A 14,177-nucleotide genomic window follows, 5' to 3' on the forward strand; every position below is an offset into this window, starting at 1 on the left:
TAGAATAACACCTTAGTGTGGCATTCAAGGCCCTGAACAATCTGTTTCCAGGCCACCCTTTTTAGTTTCCCTCTGGCTACTATGCCCACTACACTATATGATAGCCAGTTAAGTAGTATTTCAAACACACCAACTTCTTTCATATCTTCCACCATTTTATATCATAATTACCTAACTACACATCAGTTCGATCATGATATCTATTATAATAATTATTATGATTAAAGTCGTAGGAGCTAAAAACAAATGTTACTTTCATCTATGAAGAGTTTTTCTATTGTCTAAGTCTTTTCCCTCCACCCTGGTGGAATAGTGACATAGTCCACACAGCCAGCCACGTGCTTTTAAAACATGGGTTTGATTATATTTTCAATGCCTACCAGATAAAGTCACCTAGCAGCATGGACAAGGTCTTTCATGATCTGAATTTCCTCTGCCACTTCCTCTCCCTCTGCTGTTCCACTAATAGCTTTTGAGACAGCCATAGTAACTACAGTACTTGTAGTTTTACCAAGATAATAGGCTCTCTCAGCTTTCAAGCCTTTACACATGATGTGTCCTTTGCCTCTAATGGCCTCCTCCACTTTGTCTATCCAGTGAACTCCCTGTCATCCTTTAAGATACAGATGTAAAGTCTTCTCTGAAACCTGCCTTTAAATACTCCTTGGCAGAATTAGATGCTCTCTCCTCTCTTATTACAAGATACATATCTTGTCACAGTCTTCCGTGAGGGTGCCTGTCACCTCCACTAGCCTGTAAACTCATGCTTTATCTCTGGGTCCTTACAGCTCGGTGGGGTGCTTGGCACAGAGGGGGCGCTCACTGAAGATCAGTTAAATATTTCAACGACGACCCTTCAGTGGTACGCGAGGCCCTCCCTGGAGACACTCCATCACTGCCCATCACACACACACACAACCCTTTTCGGCCCTAGCAAAAGACCCTCTTTGTCGTTTGAGGTGGAGATCAGCGGTGGGCACCGTCTCGTCAAAATACATTAGTAACACAAATTGTAAAATTTTTCTTTGAAAGGAGCCTGAGGGCAGCATCACAGCCCCAGCGACTGTTAAACGAAGACATGTGCCTTCACTGCACTTGATATCCGCCCCTCCCCACGAAAGAACCTCGGTCATTTTAACTCCTTAAGTCCCCTTTGCTAGACGCCCTAGGAGCACCGGACACCCGACCCCAGAGAGCCCGGAAGTGAGGGCGCGGAAGTGAGGAAGCGGAAGTGGGGAGGGCGTGGGCGCTTGGGCCCAGCTGCGGGAGGCGATCAGCCTAGGAACGAGGGGCTTGAATTTGAGCGGGAAAAGATCGTGACGCTGTGGCAGGACTTTCCCCTCAGGTAGTAGATTCCTGTTTGGGGGCTTCAGATGGGCATGGAAGGGTCTGTCTCTGCCTCTTGTTTCAGGCGGTGCCGTTGCTGACTGCGTGTGGGCGAGAGGGGGCCAAGGTCACTACGGCCTGCGTGAGGGAAGGTCCCCATTGTGTGACGCCATTGTGTCGCACTCCCTCCTTTTAGAAGCTTCTGTGTGGCCCAGGTTTCCGCTCCAAGTAAACTCTGTGCTTTCCGAGGGGAGTCCGTAGTCGGGCTCATCTGAGTGGCTCTGGACCTGGCATGGGGCCTGCCTTGTACACGGTGGTCGTTCTGAAGAAATGGAGGCCAAGGAAAGGCGCCATCTACAGGAAGTTGATTCTCTGAGCCTTCACCCTTCATGTTCAAAATTCTTTCTCAAGCATCTCATTTCTTCCTCTCAGCTGTTCTTTCTATGGGGTGATTATTCTTTATGCTGCAGATGAGGGAGCTGAGGCTCGGTGAAGTCGTTGAGCCTGAATTAGGAAATGGCAGAGCAGGACCTCAAGTCCATGCCTTTGGAATCCTAATTAAAGTAATGAGATGAGGTAGGTGAATGCCTAGGTGTGAGCACATTATGAGCATTCGAAAGAGAGTAGCCCTTTATTCCAGAGGATGGGGACTGTGTCTTGTGTACCTGTTTTTCCATTTTGTAGAATGGAGTCTGCCACATGGTGAACTCTAGAGAACGAATAGTGGAATGAATTAATGAACACACAGGAGGGCTCCAAAAAGTTGATTTCTCTGCCTCTTGCAGTAATCTTCCCATCCAAACAGTAACACCTCCTAATGCCATGGTATTCTCTATAATCATTCTCCCACAACAATCTTGGCCAGAGCTTATTTTCTCCTGAGTAAACTTAAGTCTACAGGCAGAACCTGTACAAAGAGGAAAGCTGCTCTCTACCCTAAATGCATCTTTCCAGATGCCTCTCACACTCAGCCTCTTAGATGCTGCTATTATTGTCCTAGGTCTTTGGGTAAAGTCAGTTCAGCTCCTCAGTTCCTTATTTCAATTCTGATATCTGAATTTTGAATTCAGGTTTTCGAATTCTGAATTTTGAAGACCAGTTTTCCCCCCAACTCGTTTGGCAGCAAGACCCGAATTGAAATGAGGCATTTTGTCTTTATTTGTTCCAGATATATACAAGTTTTTGCTGCGGTCACGTTAATGTGTTTGCTTGTTCAGAGCGGCCCCACACCATACTGTGGGTATCACGTAACATGGTACAGACACGGTGTGACCCTTCAAAAGTCTGAAAAAAAAAAACGAAAAACACCTGAGTTTGAATTCCACAATGCCATTTGATAACTTAAATGATTTCCTGTTACAGTTAAGGAAAAGCTGGGGGGAAGAAACAGCCTTTGCCAAAACATGGAAATAAGTCTGAAAAGGAAACCAAGAGACTTTTTTTTTTTTTTTTACCTCATCATGTGTTTATTTTGGAATTATTTAAGGGAGAATTAAATTATTTAAGGGAGAATTATTTAAGCTCCTTAATCAAACACTGGTTTTTGAGTGTCAGAATCATGTTTTAAATTGCTTATATCATACATAACGCCATACAAATGGTAGATAGTCAAGAAATATTTATTGATTGAACTGAAAATATTTAAACTCTAGAATTTTACTTGACAACTACAAGGCTGGAATATGATTTTAAAATGTCATGGTTTTGATCCAAAGCTGTTGAATCTATGCAAGTTTATCCCAAGCATAATCTGTCAGTCATTTGGGCATTCACTCAGCACCTGTTTCTTGAGTACCTACCATGTTCTAGGTACTTATTAAGCAATAGGATTATATTGCTTTGTAAATAAGATGGTCATGGTCCCTGCTGTCATGGAGTTTTTGGTCTGGTGGTGAAGAAAGCAAATAACAAATACACAGGTACAGATCATGGTAAGTGCCATGAAGGAAATAAATCAGGTGCAGAAAGAATATATTGGGAAGATCTGAGTAGCTAGTGTGCTTACTGAAGGCCTCTCAGAGTAGGTGACCCAGATTGGCAACATGGAATATCTTAACTTGCCTCCGTTTCTAAATATTCCACGGATTTGGGTAGCCAGACAACCAAGATTCAGGTGGGAAAATTACCCTCTTGGGCACCACTTTTGTCTTAGATGTCCCATCGCTGTAATTACAATCTCAAGTTTCTAGTGGTATGAGTAAACTGAACGTTTGCATGTAGTCAGGTGTCTGAAACACAGAAGACCAACGTATAATTTACCACTAACACCAACTGAACTCCTTGTTAATCTGAAAAAATAACAATAGTAGAATGTGTCTTACATATTCTATGGTCATGTCAGAAAGTACTATGCATTAGTAAATGCACTAATTAATTCACTCAGCCAGACTTTTTGCTTTGTGGGTTTTTTTTTTTTTTTAATGGTTGGGAATTTAAACTAAAATGGGAATTTTAAATGATTGGGAATTTAATTTTTTTTAATGGTTGGGTATTTAATTTCAGTATGATGTTACGCACATCCATTTTAAACTACTCTATTGGATTGAAGCCTATTATTGGATAATTTCCTGGGGCAGAAGTTTCATTTAAGAAAACATTTTTAAAATGCAAGATAGAGAATATAGGAAAACCTAAAAATTAGGGTTTTTGTCTCTCCAAAATATAGTATCACCAAAAAAGAACAAAAAATAGTGTTTTAATGACTGTTGTTCAATTCCAGCAGGTAATGATTCTAACAGGTTTTTTTTTTAATAGACTTGTGAGGAAACAGATCAATATTTGTTTCTCTAAGCCAATGTCGCAGTGCATCTCTGCATTGCGTGAGCTTGCTGGAAGGGAAAAAAGGACAGTAGAAAAAGAAAACACTCATGACTGAAAATTTTAATGGCTTATTGAAACACATTACAAGTCTGGTTTTCACTGCAGGAATGAGTCAGATAAAAATGCCTGTGTTTGAAGTGCAAACAGAGAAAATCAAAATTGTGAAAACACACAACTTCTCTTTTTCTTCCTAGGGTTGACAATAGTCTCTTTCTGAGAAATGTTAATTAAACTGATACATTTTCCATCTTACTTATTTGAGGATGTGTTATACTTTTACCAAAAAAAAAAAAAAAGGTTAATTATCCTTTCTCTTATTTTTTGAAAAAGAAAAGATAGCTCATATAGTTTGCTTCTGAAAATTTATGTCTTCTTAAGTACATACACAGAAATTAATCAGACCTGAGCTAGGAGCTGTGAAGGTCAAGGCAGAGAAACAAAACTGAAAACAAGACAAATTTGTTACGATTTTAATGTCTTTCTTTACTGTGCATGCGGTTTCTCTTGTAAAATCTGATTATAGATCATCGAAGTTTCATTGGGTCTGGATGCTTGTCAGGGCTTGAAATCAATTTAGTATACTATCTTGGTGACCATCAGGGGTGAATCACTGGGGAAATTGCAAACTAACTAACCCACCTTAATGCGAAACAGTGAAAAAGAAGGTAGGGAGTGGTTTCATGTGAACTGTGAATTGATCATTCATAAACTTCATTTAAGGTTTGGGGGCTGCAGACCTGCTTTAGGTTTTAATGTATTTTGTATCAACCTAAATGGGCCTCTCTTTGTGTGTACTTGTTTTGGAATGTGACAGATACATGCTGATCACTCCAGTTTTTAGGGAAATTTTTACCCGATTTGAATCATACTACTAACATCCTTTACTCCTAAATGCATAGTTCCTTTCCTGAGGCCCAGTAAAGAAAGTAATTTATCCTTTTCCTTGAACTTATTAACCTTACTGGTACTAAAATACTCTTCGAGGGTACGAGTTAGATGTCGGGTTCCCTGTGGTGCAAGTACTTGTGTTAATAGTTGACAGCCCTCTCTACTTTCAGGTTAACAAGAAAGCAGAATGTATTTAGATCTGATTCTAGTGACGTGTAGTTCTAAGAAGAATACAACCATAGGGTCACATAATGATCCCAACTCAGTTGTTACCATCCTAATTACCTTTAGGACATACCATTTTTTAAAAAAAGGTTATATTTATTTATTTGACATACAGAGATCACAAGTAGGCAGAGAGGCAGGCGGAGAGAGAGGAGGAAGCAGGTTCCCTGCAGAGCAGAGAGCCCAGTGCGGGGCTCCATCCCAGGACCCTGAGACCATGACCTGAGCCAAAGGCAGAGGCTTTAACCCACTGAGCCACCCAGGCGCCCCAAGACATACCATTTTTATACATGACAACAAATCTTAAGCAGGGAATGTCAGAGTACAAGTCCCATTTTCTTTTCCTAACTTGCCCACTGTCCCGTAATGTTTTAAAATTGTCTTATTCCTGGCCAAAGAGGCCGAATGCTATCTTCTGCAGAAAATTTTAGGACTAGAAAGACCATGTATATTTCTTTAAGTAATATAGACCAATCCCTTATGAGAGATTTTCCCATATTGCTGCTAGGAGAATTTAGATGGTGCCTCAATTCTGGCTGATGTAAGTGAGGGGCTGATTTCTAAGTAAACCTAGATTTTTCAGACTGACTTGGTCTTTTATAGACATTTCAAAAAGCATTTAATGTACATATTTTTTTGTGCTTTGCTTTGCAGGAAATTGATGTCTCATCAAAATGGAGATTAATCATTTGTATTTGGGAGCAGCAGAACTGGGGACCAATTACCTCTCAAGAGTTTTATAAACCAATTATCATAACTCCTATTCCATTGCTCTCATCCCCATCTCACCTTCAAACTTGTCTTACCTATGGCATTCAGGAGGCAAGTGAAAAACTTCGTGAAAAATTACTCAGATGCTGAAATAAAAGTCAGAGAAGCAACTTCTAATGACCCTTGGGGTCCTTCTAGTTCTCTAATGTTAGATATCAGTGACCTGACTTTCAACACAATTTCTCTGTCAGAGATTATGAGCATGCTATGGCAGAGACTCAACGATCACGGGAAGAACTGGCGCCATGTATATAAATCCCTTACGCTGATGGATTATCTCATCAAGAACGGATCAAAGAAAGTTATTCAGCATTGCAGAGAGGGGTTCTGTAACCTTCAAACACTGAAAGATTTTCAACACATTGATGAAGCTGGAAAAGACCAAGGTAAAAGAAATGCATACAGTGTGCCAATAAAGATTAGAGGTTTGGCAGGGGATCATTTTAAACCAGGAGCTGGGGAAAAGTTGTCCTGAAAATTTTTAGCCACCTTTCTTCTGGGACAGTTATAGCTTCCCTTTGTGTTGACGCTTGAGGGTCTTGGAGAACAGTTGTTTGTTTTTTTTCCCCCCAAAAGATGTGTAAAACTAACACACCTAGCTTCCTGATAAAATGATACCTAATAGAAAATGAACAAAGTGAATAAAACAGGAGGCATGGCGGCTTGGTATAATAATGTCACTATAATTCATAATTATAATTAGACTGGAATTCAGTCATAAATGTAAGGAAGCGTTTCCAAAGACTACAGAATCTTCAAAGACGATCTAGATGAAAGTACTTACATGAATTCAAAAATTTAGGTCGTAATTTTGTGGGGGGTGGAGGAAGGGGTGAACGAGGGGAAGGGCATGTGGAGTACTGAACTGAGATGGTTTGATAGTGTCTGGGATTACAATGCTGGAAGAATCAGCACTTCCTCCTCGTCTGATGTAAAATTAAAATTTGTGCTTAAAGTGAATCGTCTTAGGACTCATGAGAAGAGGATAGAATTCAGTGTAGTCTTTGTGTTAAGTATACATTTTTAAAATAGACTTTTTGAAGAGCAGTTTTGGGTTTATAGAAAAATTACACAGAAAGAGCAGAGTTCCCACATGCCCTTCCCTCTCCCTTCCCTATTGTTTCTCCTATTAACGTCTTGCATTAGTGGGTGCATTTGTTACAGTTGACAAATCAGTGTTAATACATTAACTAAAGTCCTCTGTTTACCTTGAGGTTCACCCTTTGTGTTTTCCAGTTCTGTGGGTTTTGAAAAATGCTTGTCATGTATGTACCATTCCAGTATCAAGCAGAATGGTGTCGCTGCTCTGAGAATGTCCTGTGCTCCACCTCTTGGTTCTTTCTCTTCTGCCTGGAACCCTTGGCAACCATGCATCTTTTCATTGTACTTATCGTTTTGCTTTTTCCAGAATATCGTCTAGTTGGAATCATACAGTATGTAGCTTTTTCTGACTCGTTTCTTTCCTTGACAGTATGCATTTAAGAGTCTCCCATATCCTTTTTATAGCCCCAGATTTCCTTTCTTTTTTTTCTTCCTGTTTTAAAAATCAGCTTTATAGTGATACAATTCAACATGCCGTACAGTTTGCCCATTTAACGTATAGGATCCTCTGGCTTTAGGTGTATTATTAATTTTTTATTAATAAATGCGATAAGATGTAAATAACAAAATTTTTCATTTTAAGTGTACAGTTCAGTGACATTGATTCCATTCACAATGTTGCATAACCATCACCACCATCTACTTCCAAAACTTCTCATTACCCTAGACAAACTCCATAACCATTAAGTAATGACTCTCCTGCCAACCTCTAATCTTTCTTTCTCTGTACATTTGCTTATTCTGGGTACACTCACATAAGTGGAATCATATAGTATTTGCCCTATTCTGTCTGGTTTATTTCACACACCATAATGTCCTCTAGTTCATCTGTATTGTGGGGTGTATCAAAATGTCATTCCTTTTATAGCTGCATAACATTCCATTGTATAAACATATCGCATTTTGTTTATCTGTTTATCAGTTGGTGGGTTCTTGGGTTGTTTTCACCTTTTGGCTATTATGAATATTGCTGCAATTAATGAAATCATCCAAGTGTCAGTTTGAGTCTCTGCTTTCAACTCCTTTGGGTGTATACTTAAGAGTGGAATTGCTGGATCAAATGACAGTTCTATGTTTAGTTTTTTGAGGAACCAGTAACCTGTTTTCCTTAGAGGCTGCACCATTTTACATTCTTACGAACGATGTAAAAAGGTTCCTGTTTTTCCACATCCTTGTCAACACTTATTATTGTCCATTTTTTTGACTGTAGCCATTCCACTGAATGTGAAAAGTAGTATCTCATTGTGGTTTCAATACACATTTCCCTAAAGGCTAATGATGTTGAGCATCTTTATATGCCCTTATTGGCCATTTATGTATCTTCTTTGGAGAACTGTCTGTAGGAATCCTTTGCCCATTTTTAACTGTTTTTTTTTTTAATTGTTGAGTTTTAAGAGTTCTTTATATATTCTGGATACAACACCCCTACCAGAGGGTGGTTTGTAAATATCTTCTCCCATTCTATAGGTTGTCTTTTTATTTTCTTATTAAATTTTGATGAAGTTCAATTTATCAATTTTTCCTTTGGTGCTTATGCTTTCAGTGTCATATGTAAGAAATCATTGCCTAATCTAAGGTCATGAAGATTCATACCTATGTTTTTTTTCTAAGAGTTTTATAGTTTTGGCTTTTCCATTTACATCTTGGATCCATTTTCAGTTAATTTTCATGTATAGTGTAAGGTAGAGGTCCAGCCTCATTCTTATGTGGGTATCCTGTTGTCCCACTACCACTTTCTGAAAAGACTATTTTTTTTTCTCATTGAATTATATTGGCAGCCTTATGAAAATCATCTGACCATAGATGTAAGGGTTCATTTCTGTGCTATGATCTCCGCGTCTTTCCTTAGGCCATGCTACACAATTTTTTTAAAGATTACTTATTTATTTGACAGAGAGAGAGATCACTAGTAGGCAGAGGGGAGGGCGGGTAGCAGGCTCCCTGCTGAGCAGACAGTCCAATGCAGGGCTCAATCGTAGGACGCTGAGATCATGACCTGAGCCGAAGGCAGAGGCTTAACCCACTGAGCCACCCAGGTGCCCCCATGCCACACAATTTTGATTACTGTAGCTTTGTAATAAACTTTGAAATAAACTTGAGTCCTCCAGCTTTATTCTTTCTCAATACTGTTGTGATCTTTCTGGGTCCCATGCATTTCCAATTCAAGTTTAGCATTAGCTTGTCAATTTCTGTAAAAAAGGCAACTCGAAATTTGATCGAGATTGCATTGAATCTATAGATCAATTTTGAGAATATTGCCATCTTAACAACATCAGTTCCTCCCATCCAAGAACAAAAGATGTTCTTTTTTTTGTTTAGGGCCTCCTTTCATTTTTTTCATACATGCTTTTGTAGTTTTCAGTATATAAGTCTTGATGTTTCTTTTGGTAAATTTATTTGCAAGTATTTCATTCTCTCTTTTTTTTTTAAGATTTTATTTATTTATTTGACAGAGATCACAAGTAGGCAGAGAGGCAGGCAGAGGGGGGTGGGGGGAAGCAGGCTCGCCGCTGAGCAGAGCGCCCAATGCAGGGCTCGATCCCAGGACCCTGAGATCATGACCTGCACTGAAGGCAGAGGCTTAACCCACTGAGCCACCCAGGCACCCCTGGAATTGTTTTCTTAATTCCATTTTCAGATTATTCATTGCTAATGTATAGAAATACAACTGACCAAGTTATTTTTGTGTATTGGTCTTGTGTCCTGCTACTTTCTGAACTCGTTTATTAGCTATAATAGTTATTACTTTTTTAAGATTCCTTAGGAGTTCCTACTTGCAAGATCATGTCATCTGCAAATAGAGATAGTTTTACGTTTCCTTTCCAATCTGGATGCCTGTTATTTCTTTTCTTTTTGCTTAATTTCCCTGGCTAAAACCTCCTGTACAATGTTGAATAGAAGTGGTGAGAGCAGATATCCTTGTCTTGTTCTTGATCTTAAAGAAAGCTTTCGGTCTTTTACCATTAAGTATGATGTTGGGTGTAAGTTTTCACAGATGCTTTTTATCATAAGTTTGTAGGAGTTCTATGCCTAGTTCGTTGAATGTTTTTATGGGGAAAGGCTGTTGACTTTTGTCCAGTGCTTTTTTTGGCATCTGTTGAGGTGATTATGTGTTTTCTCCCTTTACTCTATTAATCTGGTGTATTACATTGATGGATTTCCATGTAGGCACCAGCCTTGCATCCCTAGCATAAATCCCACTTGGTTATGATGTGCATCCTCTTTATTTTTGAACTGTTTACTTAAGGTCAGGTTTGAGGTTTAAAGATTTTTATTAATTTTTTTAGAGAGAGAGTGTGTGCGAGAGAGAGCACAACCAGGGGGAGGGGCAGAGGGAGGAGCAGAGAATCTCAAGTGGACTCCACATTGAGTGTGGAGACCAACACAGGGCTCGATCTCATGACCCTGAGACCATGACCTGAGCTGAAATCAAGAGTCAGGTGCTTAACCAACTGAGCCACCCAGATTTGAGGTTTAATGATGAAATTAGAGAAAATCTTCTTGGGTGTTGATCATGCTGTGTTTCTTAATCTAGAAATTGTAAAGGCATCAATTTCCATGGGGATTAAACTTATTATTAAAACTTAAACTAAAATGCTAATTAAGATTTTGTCTCCCCAAGAATTAGGTTTTAAAAAGGCATAATATTTTGGATGATAGTGAATGGGATATAATCTTTTTGTTTTTTTTTTTAACTTTACAGAGTATTTTATCACTGTATTTTATCACTATACTAAGCACTAAGTTATTTTGAGAGATAAAATAAATAAGCATGAAATTATAAACAAGCATTTATGCATTTATACCATTTCTATGTACAAAGTATGGTATATTTAGATATGTTTAAATTCACTATCATAAAAGTCTTTCAGATTTCCTAACGGTTGAGCTTAGCGTCAAAGAAGTAAGCACAGGTATACTACCTTAGATTTTGTAAATACTCCTGTTGATTTGGTAGCACCAAGAGGACAAGAATATTACTTATTTTTATCTTTTACGCATTTATATTTTTGTTTGTTTTCTAATGAGTATAACATATTAGAATAGTAGCTCTTGGCATAATTTAATTTATACATAAACAAATGTATATATATATTGAGGGTAGATGCATGCACAAAAATTTATTACTGGTTGGGTATGCAGTCAAAATAATTTGGGAACCACTGGCTCTCAGGATAAAGTCAGGCCCCTTAGCATGTTCCCAACTGACCTTTCTACTCTTATTTTCTTAGTCTTCAATCTAACATTGCATCTAGCATTACTGGTAGATTATTTGCTTCCACCTCTCTGAGCTGATGCTTAAGATGTTTCTTCTTTCTTGTAATAGTCGTTTCTTGCTGTATGTTTGTTGAGTTCCTACTTAGTCATCAAATCCTAGCTCAGAGGTCTTTTCCTCTATATCTCCAATGATCTCTTCTTTTCCTCACTGGGCAGAATTAATTGCTGCAGTTCTTCATTAATAATATCAGTGTGTGTGTTTTTACAGTATATCCATTTGGTATATATGTGTATGTGTGTATGTATGCCTGTGTGTGTATACATATACATCTATATGTACAAATATATCCTTGACTAGATTCTGAGGGTATATGTCATATGACAATCATCTTTTTACAATTGGGCCTTGGTACATACTAGACATCAGTAAATTTTTATTGAGCAGAAGTCATAAAAAAGAGCGGGAGATTTGAGGTAAGAAATGCGATCATTGAAAAACCACTCAGTAAGAATGATTTTGTTGGATCAGAAAATAAAAAAAGAGAGTGAAGTTTATGCTGAGAAATTAATGAAAGAGAAATTGCAGTGATCCAAGTAGTCTATAGCTGGATCCTACCTGAGATATAGGTTATCAAGAAAAGGCAAAGAAAAAAGATAAAAGCAGAACAAATTATAGAAAAAAGACCTTTTGTTTATTTCCTTGATTGGTTTTTACCCTTTGCCTGGAGTACTCATTCCTAGTTACCTGCACTGCTTTTCCCACACACTTTAGATCTCTGCTGAGAAAGTCATCTTATTAGTGAGGCCCTTTATATCTACCCTATTTATGAAAAAATCAGCCGTACCCCACTCTTCGCACTGATATACCCTAGCCACCTTCTGTTTTATTTTTCTTAGTAGCTTTTCTTATCTGACATTGGACATATTTTATTTTAGTATTTATTTGTTTTCTATTTCTTATTACCAGAATGTAAGTTTCACGAGGGCAGGGTTATTTTATGTCTGCTTTGTCCGTGTTCTATCTCCCAACATTACAAGGTGCCTATCACACCATCCCTGCCCAGTGATTAATAGAAGTATTATAGTATTCTCCCCCTATCTTTGGTTTCAGTTTCCACAGTTTCAGTTACCTGTGGTCAGCCATGGTCCGGAAGCAGATGATTCACCTTCTGACCTATTGTTCAGAAAGTTGGTAATGGCCTAGTGTTATAACACACTGCCTACGCCATTCATTTCATCTCATCACGTAGACATTATCTCACATTACCACATGCAGAAAGATGAGTGGACGACAATAAGATATTTTGAGAGAGAGACCCCATTCATATAATTACTTTTATTACAATATATTGTTATAATTGTTCTATTTTATTATTGTTGTTAATCTGTTACTGTGCTTAATTCATAAATTAAACTTCATCGTAGGTATGCATGTGTACAAAAAAAACACATATAGGGTTTGATACTCTCCACAGTTTCAGACTTCCATTAGAGGTCTTAGAAAGTATTTCCCATAGCCAAGGGGAGGCAACCGTACTATAGGGGGGAAAAGTTGAGAAAACAGTTTGGAAAACTTGGGGAAGAGGAGAATCTTGTTTTCAAATAGTTTGTTAGTTAACATTTCGAATAATGTTCTCAGTATGGTTTTCCTCAACCTCCAGACAGCTTTTCAGATGAAGTAAGTTTAAAGAAGCCAGCCTAAATATCAAACTAAAAAAATTTATGATAAATACATGATTTTCACTCTTTCCAAGTCTTGGGGACACTCTGTATTATATTATAGTTTTAGGGTTTTTTAGGTTGACAGTTGAACACATTGCTTTAAATTTAGAGGTAGTTTACCTGAAACAGTGCATGGATCTTAAGTGTACAGTTTGATGAATGTTGGTAAATATAACCAACTTCGAGATTGTTCAAGATAAAGAACATTTCCATCATTCCAGAAAGTTCCTTTATCCCCCTTTCTAGTCAATTCTCCCTCCTTCCCAGAGGCAACTGCCATTCTAATTTCTTCTGCTGCATAAATTAGTTGTGTTTGTTCTTGAAATTCATACAGATGGAAACATATGTGTTCTTTTGCCTTTGGCTCCTTTATCTCCACTAATGATTTTGAGACTCGGGCATGTTGTTGCATCTATCAGCAGTATCGTTCCTATTTATTGGTGAGTCCTGTTCCATTATATGACGTCTGTTTGCCCATCTTCTGTCGATGGGCATTTGGTGTGTGTATAGTTCTTGGCTATTATAAATAAAGCTATTATGAGCCTTCTTATGTAAGTCTTTTTGTTGCCGTATGTATTCAGTTCTGTTGGGCATATGCTTAGGAGCAGTATTTCTGGGTCATAGTGCAGGTGTATATTCAACTAAAGTCTTCTAAAGTGGTTTTTACCATTTCGCACTCCCACCAGCAGTGTTTGAGAGTTTGTTGCTCCACATCCTTGTCAGTAGTTAAATACTGTTATTCTTTTTTTTTTAATTTAACCAATCTATATAGAGTTGTTTCAGTCTCCATTTCCTTGAAGAGTTGTTGAGCACCTTTTTGTAAAATTCGTGGACATATGAATGGTCTTTTGCCTATTTTCAATTTTTATTTTTTGCTTATTTTTTATTTAATTTGTAGGGATATGAGTCCTTTGTCCGATATATGGATTACAAGTATTTTCTCCAAGTTTGTGGCTTGTCTTTTCATTTTCACTTTCTAAATGTCTTTTGGTGAAGTGCAGTGTGTTTTTTTCCTTTTATGGCTGATGCCTTTTGTGTCTTGTCTGAGAAACTTGCCTACCCTGAGGCCATGAAGGAATTCTCTTGTTTACTTCCAGACATCTTAC

The 14,177-nt window shown here is 38.1% G+C and overlaps 1 long non-coding RNA gene across 2 annotated transcripts in view; it reads left to right on the top strand.

Annotated features, from left to right (window-relative positions):
* Positions 1-1,259: 1,259 nt before the first annotated feature.
* LOC116882525 overlaps positions 1,260-14,177 on the top strand; it is a 54,084-nt gene continuing 41,166 nt past the window's right edge. Inside the window, exons 1-2 of one of the 2 annotated variants that reach the window (XR_004385651.1) lie at positions 1,260-1,345; positions 5,914-6,416. This is a non-coding gene — a long non-coding RNA (uncharacterized LOC116882525). Of the gene's footprint in view, positions 1,346-1,739; positions 1,903-5,913; positions 6,417-14,177 lie in introns of those variants that run through there. The other variant, XR_004385652.1, reaches the window with a different exon arrangement.

The sequence above is a fragment of the Lontra canadensis genome, unplaced genomic scaffold, assembly GCF_010015895.1.
Source record: "Lontra canadensis isolate GAN:19392208 unplaced genomic scaffold, GSC_riverotter_1.0 scaffold84, whole genome shotgun sequence".
Classification (NCBI taxonomy): Eukaryota; Metazoa; Chordata; class Mammalia; order Carnivora; family Mustelidae; genus Lontra; species Lontra canadensis.